Here is a 22,305-nt window from a genome sequence, read left to right as displayed (position 1 = left end):
GCATCAAAGCCATTCTGGAGCAGTTTGGTTCGGTTTCTGACGACAACTTGAATCAGTACAAGGGGCCATTGGTTAAGATGGAGGTCAAGGACTCAGTATCACCGAAGTTCCTCCGTGCTCGTCCTGTGCCGTTTGCAATTAAAGAGCGTGTCGAAGAAGAAATCGATCGGCTAACCAGGAAAGGCATCATCGAACCAATACAACACTCTGAATGGGCCACTCCCGTTGTCATAATTCTGAAGAAGAACGGGAGCATCCGTCTTTGGAGCGACCATCGAAGCACTGTCAACGAGGCGTCGACAAAGCTTCGTATCCGCTACCTACTGTAAGTAACGTGCTCGCAAAGCTCGAAGGCGGGAAGATATTCTCTACGTTGGACCTGAACCAAGTCTACCAGCAGCTCAAGGTCACGGATGAGAAACGGCCGCAATTTTGACGAATAATGCGTCCAAGGGCCTGTGCCCTGTCAAGAGGTTGCCGTTTGGCGTCTCGGCTGCTCCTGTCATTTTCCAGCGATGTATGGAGACCACTCTGGCTAGAATTAAAGGCGTTTGCGTGTACCTGGATGACATCAAAGTTACCGGTTCGACGCAGGAGGAGCACAATGAGCGCCTGGGTTTAGTCCTTGCAAGGCTACAGGCTCAGGGTCTACAACGAAGATGTCAAAGTGCCATTTCCGACTACCGGAGGTTGTTTACCTCGGACATAGGATTGATGCCAAGGTGATTTCAGCGACCGACGGACGAGAACAATAAGGCTATTAAGGAGTTGCCAGAACTTACATCAAAGGCTACACTGCAATCGTTTCTTGGCATGGTTTCTGTTATATTCCTATATTACACTGTACTACGAAGCGAGAGGCTGCAAGTGGGCGGCCGCCTGTGCCCGCCACTGCCCCGCTTCTCGGGAGCGGGGCAAACGAGGGATAGGGTGATCTCTTCGAAACAATAAACGCTCTCCCGATTTCTAGCGGGGGAAGCCGGTCGTCTCTACGCAAGCATTGCGTCAGGTCCTTCCTCGTGGCGCAGCCAGCCACTCAGGAACAGAATATTTTGTGCTCTGTACTTCAATAAACTGGGAAACACTTTCGCGGAAATACTGTCGCGTCGGCCGTGCGTCTACAACACAATTAAGCCATGCCGTGCGCGACCGCCAAGTACTGTGCAGGCCCAACAACATCAGATCATACGGCACCCCATCCTCTCTCTCTATACAAAAACCGTCAGCCATGGGGGTTCAGTGGAAAGTCTTTTCGTTTCCACTGAAGTGTCCTTTCGAGAACATCCCATAGAAACACTGCTGACCAACAATGGAGATCGACATGCACCACAGTATCCGGTTGCCTGAATAGAACAGTCAGTTCCCCATGGCATAGATATCCTTCATCTATGTTGCAGCTGAACGCGAGCGTGTATGTAGTTTAAACCAGCCCTCTGCCAGACTGGAACCAACAATTTGCACGATGTGTGAGCCACGGCATGCGAACGTGAAGGCACGTGCGTAGAACGGGTGCAGGCAAACGAGAGCTATGACTGCGGGGTAGCGGCCGTATTAATTGCGCTAGTCTGCCGGTCGGAGTAAGTCGGGTAAAAATACAAAGACAAAGAGAAGCAAACACTACGTGGCAGTTACGAACTCTTCGACAAATGCAAAGCTTTCGGCTGCGAACATCATAAGCAGACTTAGATGCCCGAGAAAGTTTTATTACAGATAATGCGGACAAGCAGACTGTGCAAGTGGGGAGGACTGAAAAGAGATGTTGACAACATGTTTCGAAATATATTACGTTAAAGCACACCAAGAAATCAGAAATAAAATTAAGGCCAATCCACTCAACGTGAAAGCTGACGGAAGTGCAGAGAAAGTGACTCGCCTTTAATGGCTGTAGCGCCGTTATCCGCTCACTGCTACTATCCAAAGCAATTCAAATTTTCCGCTGGTAGTGCGCGCTCCCTGCCTGAAGCAGCCCCAGCGGGAGTTCTGTTCTTTTTGTGCTTGCTTTTCCTCCCGCACGTGCCGGCTTTGCATTGCCACTTTTTTCGCTTACAGTCGCAAGAACGGACCCAACGAGCATTCCCATCTAAATGAACGCAGGTGCTGCCGGTTAATTACATATATTTTGTGCCACATGTACCTGTTTTTTTTTTTTTGCGCTAAACAACGGGGAATGTATGACAAGCGCCAGCGTTTCACGAGTGTCGAACGGTTAAGACTATTTATACTGCGTGGTTTTCGAAGCCTTTGAGGGACGCTTTACGACGGAACGCCGGGCTCTACTTGGCTCCGGTATCTCGCTGCACTGCCTGCTTCAGGCAGTCGCTTGACATCGACCGTTACAGCGACCTAGGAAGACAAGGCGAATCCCTAAAGTGCTCGGCACTTGGAAATTGGCGCAGATTTCGCGAGTGGTGGAAGGCTGGAGAAAGAGTTGGGCTCGCGGCCCCCTCTCCCTTCGTCGGAGACCCGGCTGTTGCACCTCACATGGATTTCGAAATTGCCGCTGAAAGTTTATATCTGGCAGGCCCAGATCGTTTTGTCCGCAGGCCTTCACATCTCTCCCCGTACGGACCGCGTTAGCACGCGCTAGGACCGTCGGCAACTGGCTTCGCGAACTCGGCGTCTGAAGCGCGAACTTGGTGTCTGTGCTCCATCCCACTTCAGGTGTGAACGCCCGGGAACTGGCGAGACTAACAGCACGTGAGGGATCACACCACGAACGCTGGGGAGAGTGTTCTCGAAGGTCGAACTGGCCGACGCCGGGCGCTCCTCAAGAGGCACACGCTCGCGTGCACTAGGTATTGTTTCTTGGTAGTTTTGTACCGTAAGCTAAGCTACACTGGCCGAGGTTGAGCAGTTTCCCGTGGACCTTGAAGGGCCGTGCTGCGCAAGGGTGAGGAGCATTGAATTTGATTGGATTTGATTGGATTGGATTGGATGGGACCGGATCGGATTGAATTTGGATTGGGTTGGATTGGATTAGATTAAATTGGATTTTATTGGGAAATTCAATCCAATTGGAGTACGGGTGTGTAGAGAATTCGGTCTGCACATTCGCCGGTCTGCGCATTCCGGAGGAGTGACGTCATAGCTGCGGCAGACGCACTGGTGCCGGCGCGTGCCTAGCTGTGCGCCTCCGTTGTGCAGTAGCCAAGTCCGACGCTGCACCGGAGCCGCTGGATAGCCGTTTCACGTGGCTCCTGGAGAGCCGTGTTGCGCATGCGGAAGGAGCAGTGACTGAACTGGACTGGACCAGACTGGACTGGATTGGACTGGACTGGACTGGATGGATTGGATTGCTGAACCTTACCTCACGCTACGTATATCCTGGCATAGCCGAGCTAAGCCACTAAGCAGGTTTTAGGTTCAAGTTCTGCGGTCACTGTTGACTGGTCCGTGTTTTTGTTGCGAAGCTGCTGCACTTTTGCCATCTCTGTCGTAGCTGAAAGCATATCTCGAGACGTGAGGGTGGCTTTCTGTATAATCTCCGACGATTTGCTGCTAACATAGGTGAGTACACTGTCTATACGTCCTATGTCATACCCAGTCCCATCCTGGCCAGACCTGTCGGATACACAGGCCTATCCCTTAAGGACGACTCTGTGCCGTCCGATGCAGTTTTCGCTACTTTTCTGTGGGGTTCACTGCCATCTCGAATTTCATTTCCTTTCTTATGAAAGTCGTTTTGCACACAGTCATTTGGGCATCTCTTTGCCATATACCTATACGCAGATGAGTGTTCAAGCACTTCAGTCATGACGGTGACACCTTCTGAAGCTAGCCCCTCGTCTAAGGTGCGTGCTTTTGTTGCTGATGGAGCCGACATAGGTTACGTTTATACACTTCATTTCCTACGTTCTGTTGTTCATGTGGCTCTTTCGGCACCATGTCGAAGAACCTCCAGGGAGGGCAATGGAGGATGCCATCGTCAATAGAAAGCAAATAAATTTACGATACCCGGTTCTTGCAAATGTTATCTTTGCGAGCATGGGTCGTGCGATGAAGCCTAAGTAAACCGGATACAACGTTTTTGACGTGCCATTTGCCGCACAGCGAGTTATACATTCAGTACTATGTAACAGGGTCTTTTAACAAAACTATTGCACAACTGGTAGTGAAAAAGAGTTGACCTCACAGTTACGATTTCAGATGTTCCAATCGCTTCACCCACGTTTGTGAAAATGACTGCTTTGCGTTGAGTTTGAGGGGATGTGTTAGGAATAATAAAGTGGTCTGCCTTCACATGTGGTCGTTAATTTGTGCTGCTGAGCCCATGGACGCGGGTTCGATGACCGGCCGCGGCGGACGCTTTTCTGATGGAGATGAAAAGCAAAAATGCCCGTGTGTTCGAGATTTCGGCGCACGTGGAAGATTTACAGGTGGTAGAAATTATTCCGGAGCCATCCAGTACAGCGAGCCTCATAGCCTGTGTAGTTTTGGCGCGTTAAACACCATAATCAATTACATGGAGTCGTTCGCCTTGAATCGATGATATTTCGAGAGGCTGCGCATTCATGTCGTACAATGTTTTAGGAAAGCTGGTTATCGAAGGGTTTCTTGGTGTTTCCCACGGTACTGGCTTTCGGGCCAGAAATTCCCTGTAGTGAAAAATAGCATTCCAATTTCTTTCACTCATCACCATTATCCGAAATATTAATTATTAATGTACTATCGTCCTCATCATATTACTGTTTGCGTGCCCTCGGTGCACGAGAGAGGCGTCTCCCAAATTCATACAGCCTCCCTTGTCTTGCAGTCGCCTGAACCAATCTTTGCCTCCAAAGCTTTTGGCGTGGTTGCATGCTTAGCTGTAGAATTGACACCAAGCAGCACAAGCCTGTACGGCTTAAAATCAGCCGAAGAACTTCAGCCGGGTAATTTCTGCCCGGCCTTTCTCCAGTCAAAGTGTAAAGCGCGCACTCAAAGGTGGGCCTCTGCCGCGTGTTTAAAGTTAACTGCTGTACACCCAATGGCCACTCTCCTTTTACCAATTCATTGCAGAGGGGTCCACAACGGTCTCCGGCCGTACAGCTTTGCCGCAGATCAGCCATTAACTTTTGCCAGAGGCTGGCTGATGAACCATTGCAGGAGGCCAGCTGTTGACCTTATGCCGATGGTCGGCCGTTGAAATGGGTCTAATCAATGACCCATAAGCTTTTGCCGAAGTACGGCCAGTCAGCTTTTCCTGGTGAGCGGCTCTTGAACGTGTTCTGGTGCCTGGCTGCTCAACTTTAGGTATATACTAGCCGTTCAACCATAGTACACATTCTGCCATTTACATCCTGGCTGTTCAACCCCAGCAGCTTTCAGTTCGAATTGCGCACATGGGTTCCTAAAAACGGGACATGCTGTAAGTTCATATATACTGCATGCATAAGCATTTGTGCCCTTTTAAAGAGCACTGTTTGCCCCTTTTCAGGGACAAATGTAGTGATTTACAAAGCCTGTGGTGATTAGGTTTTTTGACTTGATTTATTTTTTTCAGTTCATGCTGTCCAGTGTCTTCCGGTTCGTTATTTTGCTCAGTTCATACTGTCCAGTGTCTTCCGCTTTGTGTGGCCGCCATCCCGGTCACCGGCGGAGTATAGCCATTTCTTAATAACAGCTGCCACAGCGACCTTGTTTGCGTCAGGGTACCTGGGCTGTATTGACACTGAAAGAAAATTGAAAACAGACAAATAAGTAATATACTACACTGTAAAAATATTCAGACTTAGCAATGCCCTTCCTGAAAAAAAAATTCAATTGATTGATTGATTATGAGGTTTAACGCTCCGAAACTACGCAGGTTATGAGGTGCGCCGTAGCAGAGGGCTCCGGATTAATTTCGACCACCTGGGGATCTTTCACGTGCCGAAATCTCAACACACAGGCGTCTTTGTTTTTTGCCTCCGTCAGAAAAACGGCCGCCGCTGCTGGGATCGAACCCGTGACCTTCAGCACAGCAGCACAACGCTTTAGCCACTAAGCCACTGCGGCAGGTGAAAAAAAAAAGTATTACAAGCTTGCTTAATGCAATGCCTCTAGTTTTCATAACGTACAACTATTCCAGAGAGCCAATATTTATTACGCATTACCAAGCAGTATCCGTATTCATTCCTGTAAACAAGAACATTAAAAATAAGCTCTAATGGTCGAACAAATACACTGAAATAAAGTAGCCCCTGAAAATAATATAATGAATTCCTCGTGCATAAAATAAAATCAGGGCAGCTTACCAAGAATAAGAGACAATGTTGTCTAGCTCGCAGAAGGCCTCTTTCGCCCCCTTGGACCCTGCCCAGCTGCAGGACTATGCCACTGGCTGCCAAATCACCATGTCCAACACCGTGCGGGCAGCCGCCTTGAAGTCGTAGCCACCCATGTGTCTAAAGTAGTGGGCCTAACAGGAGAAAGGAAATTTGAAATACACTTGTAAGTTGAATGCATCGAGGCTGAACATATGACGCAAAAGCATACCTTTAATGTGAGCACATGAGAAAGCAAACAATTCGTTGTCGTAGATAACACAATCAGTTCTGCTGCCTTTTGGTTATTGCACGGCACAGAGCTCTGGCCTTTTCTTTTTAACAGCAGAGCTGTCAAGCTTGTGCTCCTCGGAGGGATGTTAGCAGGGCGCTACAGCACACAGCCCGGCAGCCGAGTTTGCGAGGGGGAGGAGGGCGGAGAGTGGAGACGAGGACCGGTGCACGTACAAGGGTCCTCGTGCAAAAGGTTTAGCCTTGCCGAGCGTACATGGTATGATGTTAGCAATGACATCAGCGTTCCGCGCATAACTTTCGCGAGGCTGTTTGCGACAGCAAAGCCACGCCTTTTCTCGCCTCCAGATCGTTTTCGCGGGTCTGCACCTTGTTTCCCGCAGCAGCTTCGATGGCGAGTCCGCCGGGATGAAAAACCCCGGGACATTCGTTTCCCTCTCGGAACGCGCTTCGTCGGGCCGCGCTCATGTTTAAGTTGCTCGTCGCAGTTCCGGGCAAATACTACGGCGTTGTCGAGGTAGACTAGGAAGGTGTGCCATTTTCTGAGGCTTCCCCTCAGCTCCACTGGTCAATGCTGTTTGCCATAGCAAAGCCACGCCTCAATTTTGTTCATAATGTTTTTGAAGTCCACATTCTATGAAATAAAAAAATTCTACATGCGCAAAAGAATGATCAAAGCGGCGCAGATATGAGAAAGTTATTCTATTTTTTAGTCTAAAAATACAAGCACATGCAGTACTGGCCACGTCACACTTGAGGCCTCCGGATATGACAACAAAGAGCGGCGGCCCTACAGTTGGCTCAGCTTGAAAGTGTGTATATGCCATTATTTTGACGAAACGAGCCTAAATGTTGCCTTACTACTTGTTTTCTTTACAGTAAGCATAAAAGCTTAACCGTGGGCTCAAAGAATACAAAAATCTATTGAGACAGTAACAGAGAGCCGCACTATGGCTCCGCTTCGAGCACGTGTGCCTTTCCATGGCGTGTTACGATGCACCACTGTTGACATCGCCTGGCGTCAGAGCGCGTCGCCGAAATACACACGAACTCGTTCATTCGCGCGCCGTATGCTGATGTCTATTCATGGCATATTGGCATCGATGGTAGAGGAGGCGTGGTCAGGGAGCATAGCAAAAGTGGACGGCAGCTTCCAGGTTATCAGTCCGTCTCTATGTCTGGGGACATGTTTTAGCACTGGGAAATGCTGTTTCGTTCACTGAAAAACAGCAACATTTTTTTTCTCTAGCGGTGATTGGCTGCCTTGAGACAAATTAAACCAAACTGTTTTTGTTGGCAAGCTATTATCCCTTGGAGACCGATATAATTCTGTGTGGCACATTCTGTACTTCGCTACCTTTGCTTGCGTCGGAGAGATTGCGATCGCGTGATGCTTGTCATGAGGTAAATATGGAAGCTCTAGCTACATTGCTTCTAGTATTAGCAAGATGGGGGTTGTCTGCAAGATTGGTGTGTGAGACACAAGCATTCTCACTGCCAGAATTTCTCAAACATAACAAGAAACAGACACACCTGGTAATATTTGTTGACTATATAGCTCTGTGCTTAATTTTTGCAAGCCTCACAGCTTGTGAGCGTTCTATAAGGTTTTTTTTACCAGAATATGCAGCTGTTTCTTTAACCTTTCTTTGAACCCACAAGTGACGTTCACATGAAACCTCAATAGCAAGGCAGCGCTGAACATGGCTTCACACTAAATTAAAGAGAGGTAAAGATGGTACAGAGTTCAGACAAAGAGGCATAGCAACACCCATTGACGCAGCGGCAGGCACGTCACTTTGCTGGTCTCGTGTGGCTGCTTGTCCTCTCCTACTTTCCGGCACGGTACCACCGAACGACAGCGTCAAGCGCGGAAAGGAGCTTCCCAGGTCAGGCCACCATGGGCTTAAAACTTCCAGGATGTATTTTTTGCCGCCCTCATTTGTCCCGCCAATGACATCGGGGTCAGTGAGAAAGTGAGCAGCAGATTTCCAGTTTTCGAGAAAAGGGCAGTGCTCTATTTGCTTGTATTTTTAAATTTAAAATTAAACAACTTTTTTATTTCTACACGGATCTTGGCAATTTTTTTTGCATCTATCTCTGCATGACACCAAGAACAGATGTAGTGCCCAAAAAGTACCTGAAAGAAATGTGCTCGAGAAATTCACGAGGGACAAACCCACACACAAAAAAAGGAAGCAGACAAAATGAGATTTGACAGACTAGCGATTGAATTTTAATGAGTGATAGAAAGATTCCACTTTCCTGCAAAATGTCTTATATAGACAATTGGGGCGTCGCCTTAATTAAAGGTTTAAAGAGCACCCTGCACAATGAGTTGAGGGAATGATTGTGTGCGATCTTGCATCGCACGTACCTTCCATCATAGCGAACATATTTTCATGATTCTTGTGGGAGGTGATTGCTGGGACATAGACTTTACCCCAAAATACATTCCGAGTAGTCGAGGGAAAGTGCTACGGGTCCCTTTGATAGGCAAGGGTGCAAGAAAAAGCCTACCAATGCCTACGCAAGTTTCTGTGTAGGGACATTGCTTATGAGATACCTCTTTCATGTGGAAAGGTCTGCATTGGGCACACTGGAAGGTGTGTGAACGTGCGATTGCGTGAACACGAACATAGCCTCTCAGTTGAGAACTGCACAAGTGGGCATAACCCCATCCATAGCTCTGCAAGCGCATGCATGACGCTCTTAAAAAGCAAGTGAAAATTGTCCAGGTGCAGTGATACATGAGGAAGAGAGATACAGGAAGCTTACCACATAGGAAAGAACGGATGCGATTGTGTAAGTGAAATTTCAACGGGTCTTCATATGAAAGAGCTTATTTATGAGGCTGTGAACTTTCCTTATCACAATTTTTTTTTTGCATGCAAGTGGAGCCACGTAACTTTGGCCTGCAATTATGTGTTCTTATGCTGCCTAAAAGTTAGTTGCTAGTCATTGCCTGTTTTCACCAGCTACTTTCTGTGATTGTCAATATTTCGCGCCAAGTTATCGTTAAGATGCACCAACTCGCCAAACACGTCTTTCTAAGCTTGAAAGAAGGGATGAAATAGCCTAAAACACAAAGCAATCCCACTGTGCTTCATGGCTATGCTAAAGAACCCACCAGTAACTATTAACAGCAGGTAGTGTCTAAAGCCTAATAAACTGCATGTCAATTTCCTCGATTTTAAGATGCACAAATCCCACAAACCTTGTGAGATTAGCAGCAGTGATGCACAGATTTCGCCCACTCTCATCCACAGCATTTGTGGCAGGATCAGTAGTAGGAGCTCATGCCAGGCACTGCAAAAAAAACAAGACCACACATAATATACGGTACTTTGAAAATGAAAAATGGACAAGCAACCAAAACGAATAGAAAACCAGGCAAGCATTTTGAATGCTTGAGCGGGGTCACAACTGTTACTAAATTGTAAAAAGAATTCTCAAGATCTTTGCAGCAGTCACAAAAATTCTGGAATTTGTTAGCACCAGGAAACTAGACTGTAAACCGGTCCTCTGACACAGGGGTTCCCTCTCACAAGTGTTACAACGTAATGAGAGCATGCTTGTCAATCTTCCCACGAAAACCTGCCTTGAGTTGTTCACAACACCCAGAAAGTTTCCATAGACGCCACCCATCCCTGTCACAAATTAAGGCATCTAGAACTGACAACCTTAGGTTGTCTAGTGCTTCATGTTCAGACGATATACGAAAATGCTATAAATCAGGGGTTGGCAACCCGCAGCCCATGGGGCAGTATTATGTGGCCCCCGGCACAATGGTAGACCCCTTCTCCTGTGTAACTTTCTACCTGAAGGCCAACATGGCAGTTTTGACCTCAACTGGCATGAAAGCTCGTGACATTCGTGCTGAAAATAAACATGATAAGGATGGCTAGTCTAGTTTTGTACACTGCTTTCAATTTCAGCCCCAAAATTTATTTGCCTGCAAAGCCCCCCTCCCAACCAATGTGCCCTCCGGCCCCCTCCGTGTCCATTGCATTAAACCCGGCTCTCCGCCTGAAAAGCTTGCTGACCCCTGCTATTCAGCAAAAGTTGCAATTTTTAACCTGTCACTGCTTGTTCAATTCGAAGTGAATGAAAATAAGTAAGACCTCTCCTTTGTATGCATCACACAAGCATACAAACTCATTAAACCCTTCGTAATTTCAATGAAGGGCCCATGAAGACTTGCTAGGGTTGAGGCTAGGCCAAGTTGATTCTAAGTTGAAAAAGACGAGACTGCAAAATGGGCGAGATACATCAGACAAAGAAATGAGGAAAAACAAGGGCTGTTGTTTCTACTTATTTCTTTGTCTTTTGTGTTGCCTGTTTTGGGCATTTTCTTCCTTTTCACCCAAGACGACAGCAGACTTTTTTTTAAAGACTGGGCTGTAGCTCGTGTCTCTCGACAATTGTGTTCAATAGAAAACACTGGCGCCATCACTGAAGGATCCGCGTTTTCTCAGAAGGATCAGGCAGAGTAGGCCACCTTGGATACGCCATGGGAGCCCTGACATAGGCAGTTTAGGGAGAGGCACACATGGCATCACACTGATGTCGATGTCGAAAGGAAATCCATCCTTAACTTTTTCGAACATGCACATATTAAAATTGACTTAAAATATGTTCTTCCAAACACTTGAAGGTTAACCTTCCTGAGGGGTATCTCTATTTAAAAAGAAAGCTTTTTATGTAGTCATCTGTGCTTTGAAATTTCGTGCCAGCACTCCTTTAAGGGGCAGATTGAAGTTTTCACTATTCCCCACACTATAATGTGGCAAGGGCCCTGTGACACACTGGAAGACAGCAGCAAAAAAATGGGCAGTCAGCAAACTAGATTCCACACCATTGCGATAAAACCAAATCTTTGGAATCGCTGATCAAACAACCTTGCGGAGCTTATCAGTGTTTTAAGTGCAAAATGATATAGCCATGGTGTTCGTTCTTGCTTTAGGTGCTGACTCTGAGTAGAAGCAGGCAACTGAAGCTCACCTGAACCCTCAGGGAGCTCCAAGGGAATGCCAGGCATGATTTACATGATTTGCTGAAAATTCTTTCAACTTTAAAAGCTGCCATGCAGTTGAAGAGCCATCCAACGAATGGTGCGACATCCTACCATTTGCAAAACAGCTTTCTTTCATTTTATGCTGCTCTCCTTATGCAACTGCATTGCAGCTGTTTGTCCTTCATGTTATCATTAGAAAATATTGTTAATTTTGACATGGTGCCCTAGAAGTTCTGGCAAAAAGTCAACACAACTGTTTTAATATTCAAATATTTTGGTTGTCCCCACAGCATACCTTAATTGAGATTAATTACCCTAGTTACATGGCGGAAGTAACTGTAGTTACGTTTAACGGTGGTTATTAAATTTTAACTGCGGTTATCGCAAACTGCGGTTTTGGCTGTTACATGCGAAATTCCAAGTGTGTCGACAGCGGTCACTTGGTTGTGAGCGTAACAAAAATAAAGTAACAAACTTTTAACCTCATGATATAGACAAAAAATATTGTTAAACAGTTGCTTCAGACCCAAACGCGACGCACTCGCGCACGCCGAAAAAGGGGCTTCCCCAGCAGCTTGCGACCGCCTTGTTCTCGGGTCGGTTTGGTGTTGGGAACTTAGGATCGCGGTCGATATTGAACGACGTTATCTCTACAACTGCGAATTACAATACATAGCACAATTTTTAACCTTTATAATATCCACTTTGTCGCATGTGGAACTTCTTTTCCGTGATCAGATTGATTTCGAAGAGGGGCGACAAGCTGTTGCTGCCGTGGTCTGGGCTGGTTCGAGCCGCTTTCAGTGCCGTGCGGACAGACGCACCGGCATGTTTGCAGGAACGGCCGATGTGCGCACGGACCATTTCCGAGTGCTGAAAACGCTTCATGATTGCCTGCTTTGTCTATTTTTTTGGGCAAACGATCAGCGGAATTTACAAATTTAGGCTTTTCTCATAGTTGATCGGGTGGACCGGGAAACGAGCTGCTGCTCACGCGCGGTCGTGCCGACTGCGAGAGCGACGCAAAGAGCACAAGCTCCTCTTGGGGGCAGCTTCGGGGGCTCCCGCTATTTGAGGCCTTCGTCTTCTGCGAACGCCAGGTGATTTTTTTCGCCTAAGCTGGTGCGCCGCCACTTGTGTGCAAACTGACTTGTGCGATTTTTGAACACTGCGGCAGCGGCAACTGCGGTTAGCGTAACCGAACTGAGGTGGCCAAGCTCAGTTTGCGTTAACCATGGTTAGCGGGGTAACTGTGCCAGTGTAACTAGGGTATAAGTGTCCCAGTCCACTGAGGGAAACTAGCAGGCGAGTTTTGCTCATTACATAACCAACTGAAGTGTGTGTTAAAATAGGCCATTTCAATCTCTCATTTGGAAAAACAAAGCCCATGAAATGTATATTTTGAGGACACTTATTGATACAGTTCTGTCATTATTAAGCATCATACTACATTTCCCCACCTGTAACTTTATCGAATTAAAGCTGTGCATCTCAGCCGTGCTGAAGTACATTAGCATTTATTCGAATAATCACTAAGATCAAAAAGCCTCATAGCAGCCACTGAATAAAAATGTTTGTGCGAATGACGGGAAAGGAATGCTTCTATCATGAAAATACAAAACCTGGACCTCGTACTTATATTATTTCACTTTTTACAGCCTACATACCGTTGGCTTTATTTCAGTTGTCTCAATTACGGCATAGTACCGCATTTCCTATTTAGTCTTGTGTAATAAACTGAGGATAGTTCAAGAAGCACACGCCGCAAAATTCTGCGCATAGATGTCCTTGCAGTGGTGAACCTCAAAAAAAAAAAAAAAAAAAGCACACGCAATAAGAAACAAACAGGCCCAATTTTTTTGCACTACGGCTATGAATGGTCAGTTGCCTAGATTGTAAAACTCTGCTGCCCCAATATTGTTGAGGCCATGGAAATGGCAGGGGACAAACTCAGTACGCTCGCACGAGCTTTGCAGCCACAGAAATTGCAGCGTGCAGTCGTAGTTGACAAAGAAAGATGCCAAAAAAGGTGCGTATGTGTGTGTAGGGGAGGGTGAAGAGGGGGCATCAGTAGTTGCTCACTAAAGCCACCAGCAGTTGTCTTACAACTAAAGGTAGAAAAACTATTTTCTGCCATAAAAAAAAAAAAAAAATGCGTGAATGCATTTGACTACTCACCGTTTAGCCGTACAGCACTTTCTAAGCTCACTGAAGACTTATTTATAAGAGGTTCACAGCACTGTAGAAAGCCACGGCTTCTTTCTTAATAACTACGACTGCTCTAAAATTACAGCCAGGCTGCATTCTGAACTTCTCTACCAGAAATACTGTTTTGCGAAGAACAAACTATTTGCCGCAGTGTTTCATTCAGCATCAACTTTACTGCTTTCAAAACAGCGGTTTATTTGTACTGCAGAAACGGCTTCCTCGAATGTTTCTTTTTTTATATTAGCTTTCTAAGGAAGGTTTGCAACCTCCATTTAAAGGTTAGCAGTGTACTGTGTTCGCAATGGGAAAAAAAAAAAAAAAAAAAAAAGTCCGCAATATTCACATCTTTGCTGCGGTGCTCACAGGATAGCGGCGGCCCATGCACTAGCCCAAAGCTGGGAAGCATGCACGCACCACCGTGTGCAAGCAAAATGCCTACAAGCTCCTAGAGCAAAATCTTCTGAGAAATGTCATCACATCTAAAAATACTTTTTTCCTTTCGCGCAAGAAAATGCACTACAATTTCCTACTATCTTAACTGGACCTTTACAAACCGATACCTACGTCGACATCTTAGAAGCTCTTGATTGAGGTCTGTATTGTGATAATTGCTTAACGTTATCTACCTAAGCACTGATTCATTACTTCAGGCACCCGCCGCGGTGGCTCAGTGGCTAAGGCGTTGCGCTGCTGAGCACGAGGTCGCGGATTCGATTCCTGGCCGCGGCGGCTGCTTTTCTGATGGAGGCGAAAAGCAAAAACGCCCGTGTGTACGAGATTTCGGCGCACGATAAAGATCCCCAGGTGGTCAAAATTAATCCGGAGCCCTCCACTACGGCGCGCCTCATCGCCTGCGTTGCGTCGGCGTGTTAAACCCAACAATCAATCAATCAATCAATCAATCATTACTTCAGGCACCCCTGTCTCCAGGGGCCTGCCAGGAGAAATGCACACATGGCTTTTTCCACATCGGCATAGTGAATGGCAAAAAAGCCGCAGCCTCTTGAGCTAGTGCCGCAGCACTGACAGGAACATTGTCAGCTTGTTCCTTTCCACGGTTATTAACACAGTAAGCTTCTAGCCAACAACAGAGGTTAGAAACTTGCACAGGATACTAAAAAAACTGAGCAAGCCTTGTCTATACAGTACAAGAACTTCTGAACTTGTGCTTGGTTGCTGCAGTGAAGTTTCTGAGAAAGCATAAATAAATGCTGCTTAAAAGACAATAAAGACGAATTGCTGTTGAATTTACATTGGCAATATTTCGTTCTTTGTATGATTATAATTTATGTTTCATCCAGCTGCCCCCAAGTAAGGAAGTTTTTAAGCGCAGACTCGATTTCAGAGCACACATCGTGAACTTGTGCGAGAAGCTGCATCTTTCACGGTTTTTGATAATGCTATGAACTTTCTAAAAATAAAGCACCGATGAGGTTAGATAGCGCCATTACCATCAAACAGTGCTTACTCAATTGCATTCCAGACGATTTGTCTCAGCACCAAGGTTTTGGCAAGTACAATTTTATTCAACTAGTCAGCACCCTACAGTTTAACAGTGCACTAGAGAGCGCACTCATTTTGAGCGAGAACTAACTGCACGGCGGGTTTGCCCATGCTGTGCACAGGCTGCAAATGCACCGTGTCGCATGTTGTCTTATCAGATTCATGGCCTCTGAGTGGTATATTTTGTCATGGCAGTCCTCTTGAATATAACAGCTGTACCCACATTTTTCAGACTTTTTTTTTTCCTCCAGCATGCAGGTCGGCATGCCTTGGGTGAAAATGTGCAAAGGCTGCTTGTTTGAGCGTCACTGCACAGTTGTTGAGTACATAAAAAAATAACAAACACAAGATCGTTATGCATTAAAAACCATAACTAAGATTTTGGGGGTCCCCGAGTGCTTCCGCAAATAGATTATCATGCCCAATTGAACATATTTGAATGTAGCACCTTTGCAACAATACGCGCTGTCGTACGCTGTTTTTAGAGCCCAGTTATTGATTTCAATCCCATTATCTATCGCTAATTTCTGTTCCCTACAGGTTAGCAGTGTTCATTTTATAGACGAGAAACAAACAAAAATCAACCCTTTTCTAGTGCTACAGCTCAGCTCTACGGGGACGGTGAGACGCACAGCTAATTCGTAGGGTATAGGAGTCGGGTGCAGCAATTGACTGGAAAAAGTGTGGCACAGAGAAATATAGCTCCACAAACCGCGATTTCGGTGAGAACCACGCACAGCATGGTCCATTTGCAGCCTGTGTACAGCATACGCAATCCTCGCATGCAACTAGCTTTCACTCGCCTTTAACCCACTTTCTACTGCACTGAAAACTGTGGGTTGCAAACTGTTGAATATGAACTTACCAATTTTCAAATCAGATTAGGGGTCCGAATCAGCCACACGATACGCAGTCCAATGCGGCTGGTGGCATGTGGCTGGGGCCGTGGCTGCTCCCGCTGTCCCCCGGGGAAATGCCTGCACAGCTCCACACCAATCCCGGGCAAATGGCGCCACCCTGAGAAGGTTGGAAAATTGTGGTCTATAGTCAGGGCGCCTACCAAACTGATGCGTCAAAATTTCCCTAGTTTTTCAAAATTTCAATCAGTGCTTCAGCAAATTGCCATGACCAACATGAGTTCATTCATCTCTAGGCAGTGTGACAACGTCACATGATGCTGTCATGATCAAGTATGCTGAACAATCAAAACAATAGAGCAGGTGAACAAATATCATACATTTCTTAAATTGAATTTAAATAGTTAAATACAAATACGAATGTTACTGTATTTAGTCGATTATAACACGTTTTCTTTTTGCAACCTGAAGTCAACCCTCACGTTACAATCTAATACTGCAACTGAAGTTGCCTAAAATTGCAATGATGCACTCAATTGTCATCAATGGCTACAGTTTTGACCATTTCGCAATCTATGTCAGCAAGATGTGTCAGAGTTGTTCGGGTCCACTACAAGCTAAGATCGACTTTTTCCGTTTCCTTGCTTTTTTTCTGTGGTGGTTGACAGCGTGCGCAACTTTTTTCCTTTGTTTTCGCGCCGTACTTTCGTATTGAGGCATAGGTAACTTTCATTGCCCTCAAGTGTTTCAACACCTCTTCAGCTCCCCTTGTTACGGCAACGTGTTGCACTCAGTATGACCCATGCTATTTTAATGGCTCAAGAAATCGGGAATTCGGCAGCTCCCCGAAGAGTCAACATCGACCGTCTGTGGATGGCAGCCTTTTTACATGCGAACCCTCCCCAAAAAGTTTCCGAGGCCCTTGCTACAGCTGCCACGCCGAATTACAAAAGGGTGTTGCTGATTTCGTCACCAAACAGTGTAACCGCCTTTTGGCGGTCAGTGTTGAGCTGAAACAGCTCAAAACAAGTGATATCGCTCGACAGATGGGCTTCCTGCGAAGTTATAAGTGTCAAAGGTGGGCGCCTAGCCCAAGTGTTTGAAAAATAAATGTGCTTTTCCATAATTCCACTGGCCTCATGTGAGTACTTTGGCGGCTCTTCTTTTTTTTTTTTTTGGCACGACAGAAAGTTACCCCTTGAGTTACTTTAGTGGTTTTAATTTTTCTTTCTGGATGCAATGAAGTCACCCCTCACGCTACAATCGCGGTCACATTACAATTCAGTAAACACAGTACGGGGTTGTCTTTGGCATTATTATTAGAAGGGCAAAATTCAAAATTAGCATACACTATGTTCTCTGTGCTTTTTTTAGACCGATCTTGATCAGAAGAGCAAGACTATAAGCAACAACGAAATGAAATCTTATTTGTGCCCGATCATCAATGAGAGAAGCTTTTGAGGTATTAAAAAATGATGAAGGACTGTTTCAGGTACCCCTGCTTGGTACACAGGGGGGTTGCGGCCAAATCATTAGGGAGCACTGCCTTGCTGCCCCAATATCTACCTATAGTAGACCATGCAGGAGCACAAGCCAGCATGGGCTAAGTGGCTAAGGCATTGAGGCATTGCGCTGCTGAGCACGAGGTTGCGGGTTCGATTCCCGGCTGCTGTGGCCGCTTTTCTGATGGAGGCGAAAAGCAAAAACGCGCGCGTGTAAGAGATTTCGGCGCACGTTAAAGATCCGCAGGTGGCCAAAATTAATCCGGAGCCCTCCACTACGGCACGCCTTATCGCCGGCGTTGCGTCAACGCGTTAAACCCCACAATCAATCATCATCATCATCATGTACCCATCCGTACCATTGATGCATTTTATTTGCCAGGGCTATCAACGTTTGCCCCCTCATCCCACCAAAAGGCTCTGATAAAAATCACGTGATTACGTTACCCCGTCGGATTGACTGATTGCAGGGTTTAACACGCTGCAGCTGCACATGGGCTATGAGGCGTGCAGTAGTGGAGGGCTGAAGATTAATTTTGAGCACCTGGGAAACTTTAACTTATGCTGAATCTCGAGACAAGGGTGTTTTCGCTTTTCGCCTCCATCAGAAAAGCCGCCACCGCGGCCAAGATCAAACCTGCATATATGGGCTCAGCACCACACCTTAGCCACTGAGCCTAGCTGCGGGTGCATTATGCTGTCAGTGTCTCAAGCTTGCGAATACAGTAAATGCTGCTTAGGTACTAACATTACCCTATAGTGCAAAGAACCAAACTTTTGACTGCACTTAATTTACATTGTTTTGGTACAATTTGTTTTTTTTTTTTTCACATCCTTCGCACACTATCTAGCCAAATATATGTTCAATATGATGACCAGGCGGTTGATGCCTCGCCAGAATTACTACCCCCATCAACATGTGCGGTCACTTTACTGGCCCGAAAGAATCTAAATTGTCAATTCTTATGATTCGAGAAAGCGAACTCATGATCTTGAGTAGCATGTGGCTATGCCTCATGTAAAAACAGAACCCAGCATGTAAACTTTTGTCTGCACACATTTAGAGGCACTAAAGCCATTTTATATACATGAAAAAAAAATGTATATTTTTAATTAATGAGCAAGAATAAACAAAATATGGCAAAGAAAGCCCAACGGTTCGTTTTGCTTCGACAAAAATCTATTTGGTTGAAATGATTGATTGATTGTAGGGTTTAACGCGCCGACGCAACGCAGGCGATGAGGCGCACTGTAGTGGAAGGCTCCGGATTAATTTCGACCACCTGAGGATCTTTAACATGCGCTGAGATACACACGGGCATTTTTACTTTTCGCCTCCATTGAAAAAGCGGCCACGGCGGCCGGGAATCGAACCCGCGGCCTCGTGCTCAGCAGCGCAACGCCTTGCCACTGAGCCACCGCGGCATGTTATTTGGTTGAAATCAATTTGAACTCACACAACAACTGAGCCTGTGCGCATAACGTAAGCACTGTGCTTACAGCATTTTGAGCAGTCACAGTATGCAGTCGACATAAAGAAACGAAGCATAAAGATGCCTCACTCCAGGTGCCACCAACAGTGCAGCTCAGTAGCATAGACATGATCTTATTTCAGAGAAAGGGGTGGGTGAGCTTGAATGCAAAAGGGAAAGAAATTCAATTGACAGATCAACTTACAACTCAAGTTCACAAATAACTTCGGGACCTTGCACGCACACCCAGCATAACCTCCCCACTGTTTTTTTTTTATTTTGCTTAACCCATCGCAAAACAGCCAGCTGATTAACTGACCACTGACAAGGAAGCCATGTAAATTCAGTGCATAGATAGCGCCAAAGGATGTCAGGAGTCTGTATTCACAGAAAAGAACAGTGCCTTCCTGTATCTGCAAGAGATTCAGCTTGACTAGCTCACATTCACTGGAAGCATGCAGGCTATGCTGCCAGAAGTGTCTGCTGAGAGCACCATCACTCCACTGGCGCGGCATCCAACATCCAATGCATAATGCTCAGTGACACGGTAATACAGAAGGGTCCATAGGTATAGAGGGGATATTGTGGCCGATTTGCATGCGTATATGATATGCTGCTGTCAGTTACCGCTGGTGCAGCTACACAGACCCGAGTTTGGCCCCAGCTCCAGCATTCCAATTACTTCTTGCGGCACTGGGACTGCACCTGCAAGACCTTGTGCTTACTCACATTACTAGCATTATGACATAACAGCTGCCCAGCCTCAAGCACCTGGTTTGCACAGGCACTACATCGTGTGCAAAAGAAATATAAAACAGGAATTCACTTTCTGCACGTATAAAAAGCTACATTCAACATAATTCAACTGTCCTAAACATGCAGAGCATCCTACCGCTGAAAGGGCTACCTACTACTATTCCTGTGGTAATGCAAGAATAAACAACTCCCACAAGTTAGGTGGGCACAATTCCTGCTGTAAAGGCCCCACATCACTCAAACGCATACTTATAGGTCCAGTTTCTATTTCTGGGTTCCTATATCGGTCACATAAATGCAGTACGTACCTGTTATTGCTTTTCATCTTGCCAGACAGCCCCCGTCCTGAAGCTCCAGCCACTTTTACATGAAAAGGTTGCAAAGAAAAGTTACATAAGCACAAACGTCGTTACCTGCCAAAGTTAAAAGCTCACAGTACACTACACATACCGAGAAGTAAGAACACTCACTCAATGATTGTTTTATTATCAAGACAGTTATGTCAAAAGACCTAACCACAGAATTGATGAAAGGTGCTTAAAACCAATGCTATGTAAGCGTAGATAGCGTTTACAGCAATGTGAAATATACTCCGCCTAGGTGCTCCTGAACTACAAACTGTTTGAAGAAAACAAATAGTTTTCAAAGAAAGAGAACGCGAAAAAGGGTAAGGAAAGGTTTTCAGCCAGTAACAAGACGATAAAAAAAATATCAAAACACTTTTATTGCCAAGTTAAGACTTTCAAACTATTTCCGGTTTTCATTTTTCTCAAGGGAAGTTTTACGTCCGATAAGTTAAGCAGTCGCACATTGTATTTTGCTTTGTTCAAAGTGGCACAGCTATCGAAATAAAACAAAAGCGCGGTGAAACCGCACGGCCGTATATAGAAATAGACCTAATGCGATAAAAACCGCATACGAAACAAAACACATCGATTCCTCACGATGTTATCAAGAGCACCGGCAATTATTTCAAGCTTCCTAAGGCCCTCCGCTGCGCCCACCACCTGTCCGTCAGCAACGCTAGACATATCGAGCAGCGCCAGCAAATTGCATTTAGCTTGCACGAACCACAGCGTGAGACTGACGCGGAAACGAGAAATCAAGCCAATAACACGTTTCTGGCACCGAACCTTAGTCGCGCTAGAAAAGGTCCAGCAAAAAAGAACTTACCGAACTTTTCTTTGTCCGGGCACAGGAAAGCGCCGCCGTTCTTCGATCGTTTGCCGCTGTATTTCAGCTTATCCTTAACCGCACGTGTTTCCAACGTGGCAAGCAGGCTTTATCCACAAAGGGCGAACACATTTTACGACGGTATATCGCACAAAAAAACATGAATAACAACACGGACAACGCGCAACCACGGTCGACCTCGCCGCCAGCACTTGTTGATGGAAAAATTACATCGGAAACGACCGCAGCGCCGAAACGGCCAAATACATGAGCAGAGTTACGACTTTATATTTTAATTCAAAGTGATCATACAACGTTACCAAATTTTTCAATCTTCAAAGAATCATTTATTCAAAATTTTCATTGCATTTGGTGTTCACAAGTATTTCAGTTTAAATAGAATCCTGATCGGAAGCGACTGCAGCGCCGAACACAAGAGCAGAGTTCCCGCTTTGTATTTTCATGCAAAGTGATCACACAACATTGCGAAATTTGTCAATCTTTAAGGAACCATTCATTCAAAATTATTATTGCTTTTTGTGTTCACAAGTATTTCAGTTTTAACAGGCTCCTGATTGCAACTTTCCCGATCGCTGCCTTCTTGCTCCCGGTCTTTTCCGATTGGCTGCCAGTTTTGGCCAGAAGATCAGGCTGTATAAGATCAGAAGATCAGCCAATCAGGCTGTATTTTTGGCGCATGGCAGCGCCCTGAAAAAACTTTGAACGGGGATGATGATGGCGAGTAAAAGTCATTGAATCGGGGTGACGGCATGTTCCATTTCACCAGTGTTAGCTATTTATTTTACCTCGGACTTGTCTTAGCTGCCGCTATCCCTGGCTCTGATTCCCTGCGCCGTACGCGGTCTCGTGGACTTGTCTCGGTCATAACCAGACAAAGGAAAATTCACGTGTGCCTTACAATGCTTTTCAGCTCGGACAAAATTTGGCGTTCGGCCTGCTTCAGCGCAGGCTTGCACGGGAGTCCTGAATCATTCGGGTCGCGCGTTTGCAGGTCGTGATGTTGCATCAATCATTTGAAGGTGTGATCTGAGACTTCAGGGTGCGTAATCATTACCGAGGGAAATCTTTGTCGCAGGTGTCGCTCGCCTTACGCTTTTTCAACCACTTGGTTGGTAAATCTATAACTTCTCGGAAAAAGGTACAGCGTTTATGTGAGTCTTTACTGTACTCGCACAGGACTATTCACTAGCATTTCTTTTTTTGTCGGGTGTTTTCTTCGTAACTTCTGCGAGGAAAACTGGGAGGGAGGAATACCTTCATGATACGGAGTCAGCCTTGAAACAAGATGGCTTGATGAATGAAAATGACAAGGAATGAATA

The 22,305-nt window shown here is 45.9% G+C and overlaps 1 long non-coding RNA gene across 1 annotated transcript; it reads right to left on the bottom strand.

Annotated features, from left to right (window-relative positions):
- Positions 1-5,433: 5,433 nt before the first annotated feature.
- LOC144138189 (uncharacterized) lies at positions 5,434-21,187 on the bottom strand. Its single transcript, XR_013315831.1, has 6 exons — positions 20,965-21,187; positions 20,100-20,151; positions 16,070-16,221; positions 9,694-9,785; positions 6,216-6,379; positions 5,434-5,650 (listed from the first exon to the last, which is right to left on the bottom strand). It is a non-coding gene; the product is annotated as an uncharacterized LOC144138189 (long non-coding RNA).
- Positions 21,188-22,305: the final 1,118 nt, after the last annotated feature.

Source organism: Haemaphysalis longicornis, unplaced genomic scaffold (genome assembly GCF_048455015.1).
Source record: "Haemaphysalis longicornis isolate Haplotype H1 unplaced genomic scaffold, Haemaphysalis longicornis Haplotype H1 scaffold_5, whole genome shotgun sequence".
Taxonomy (NCBI): Eukaryota; Metazoa; Arthropoda; class Arachnida; order Ixodida; family Ixodidae; genus Haemaphysalis; species Haemaphysalis longicornis.
This window is presented reverse-complemented; position numbering and strand designations above follow the sequence as displayed.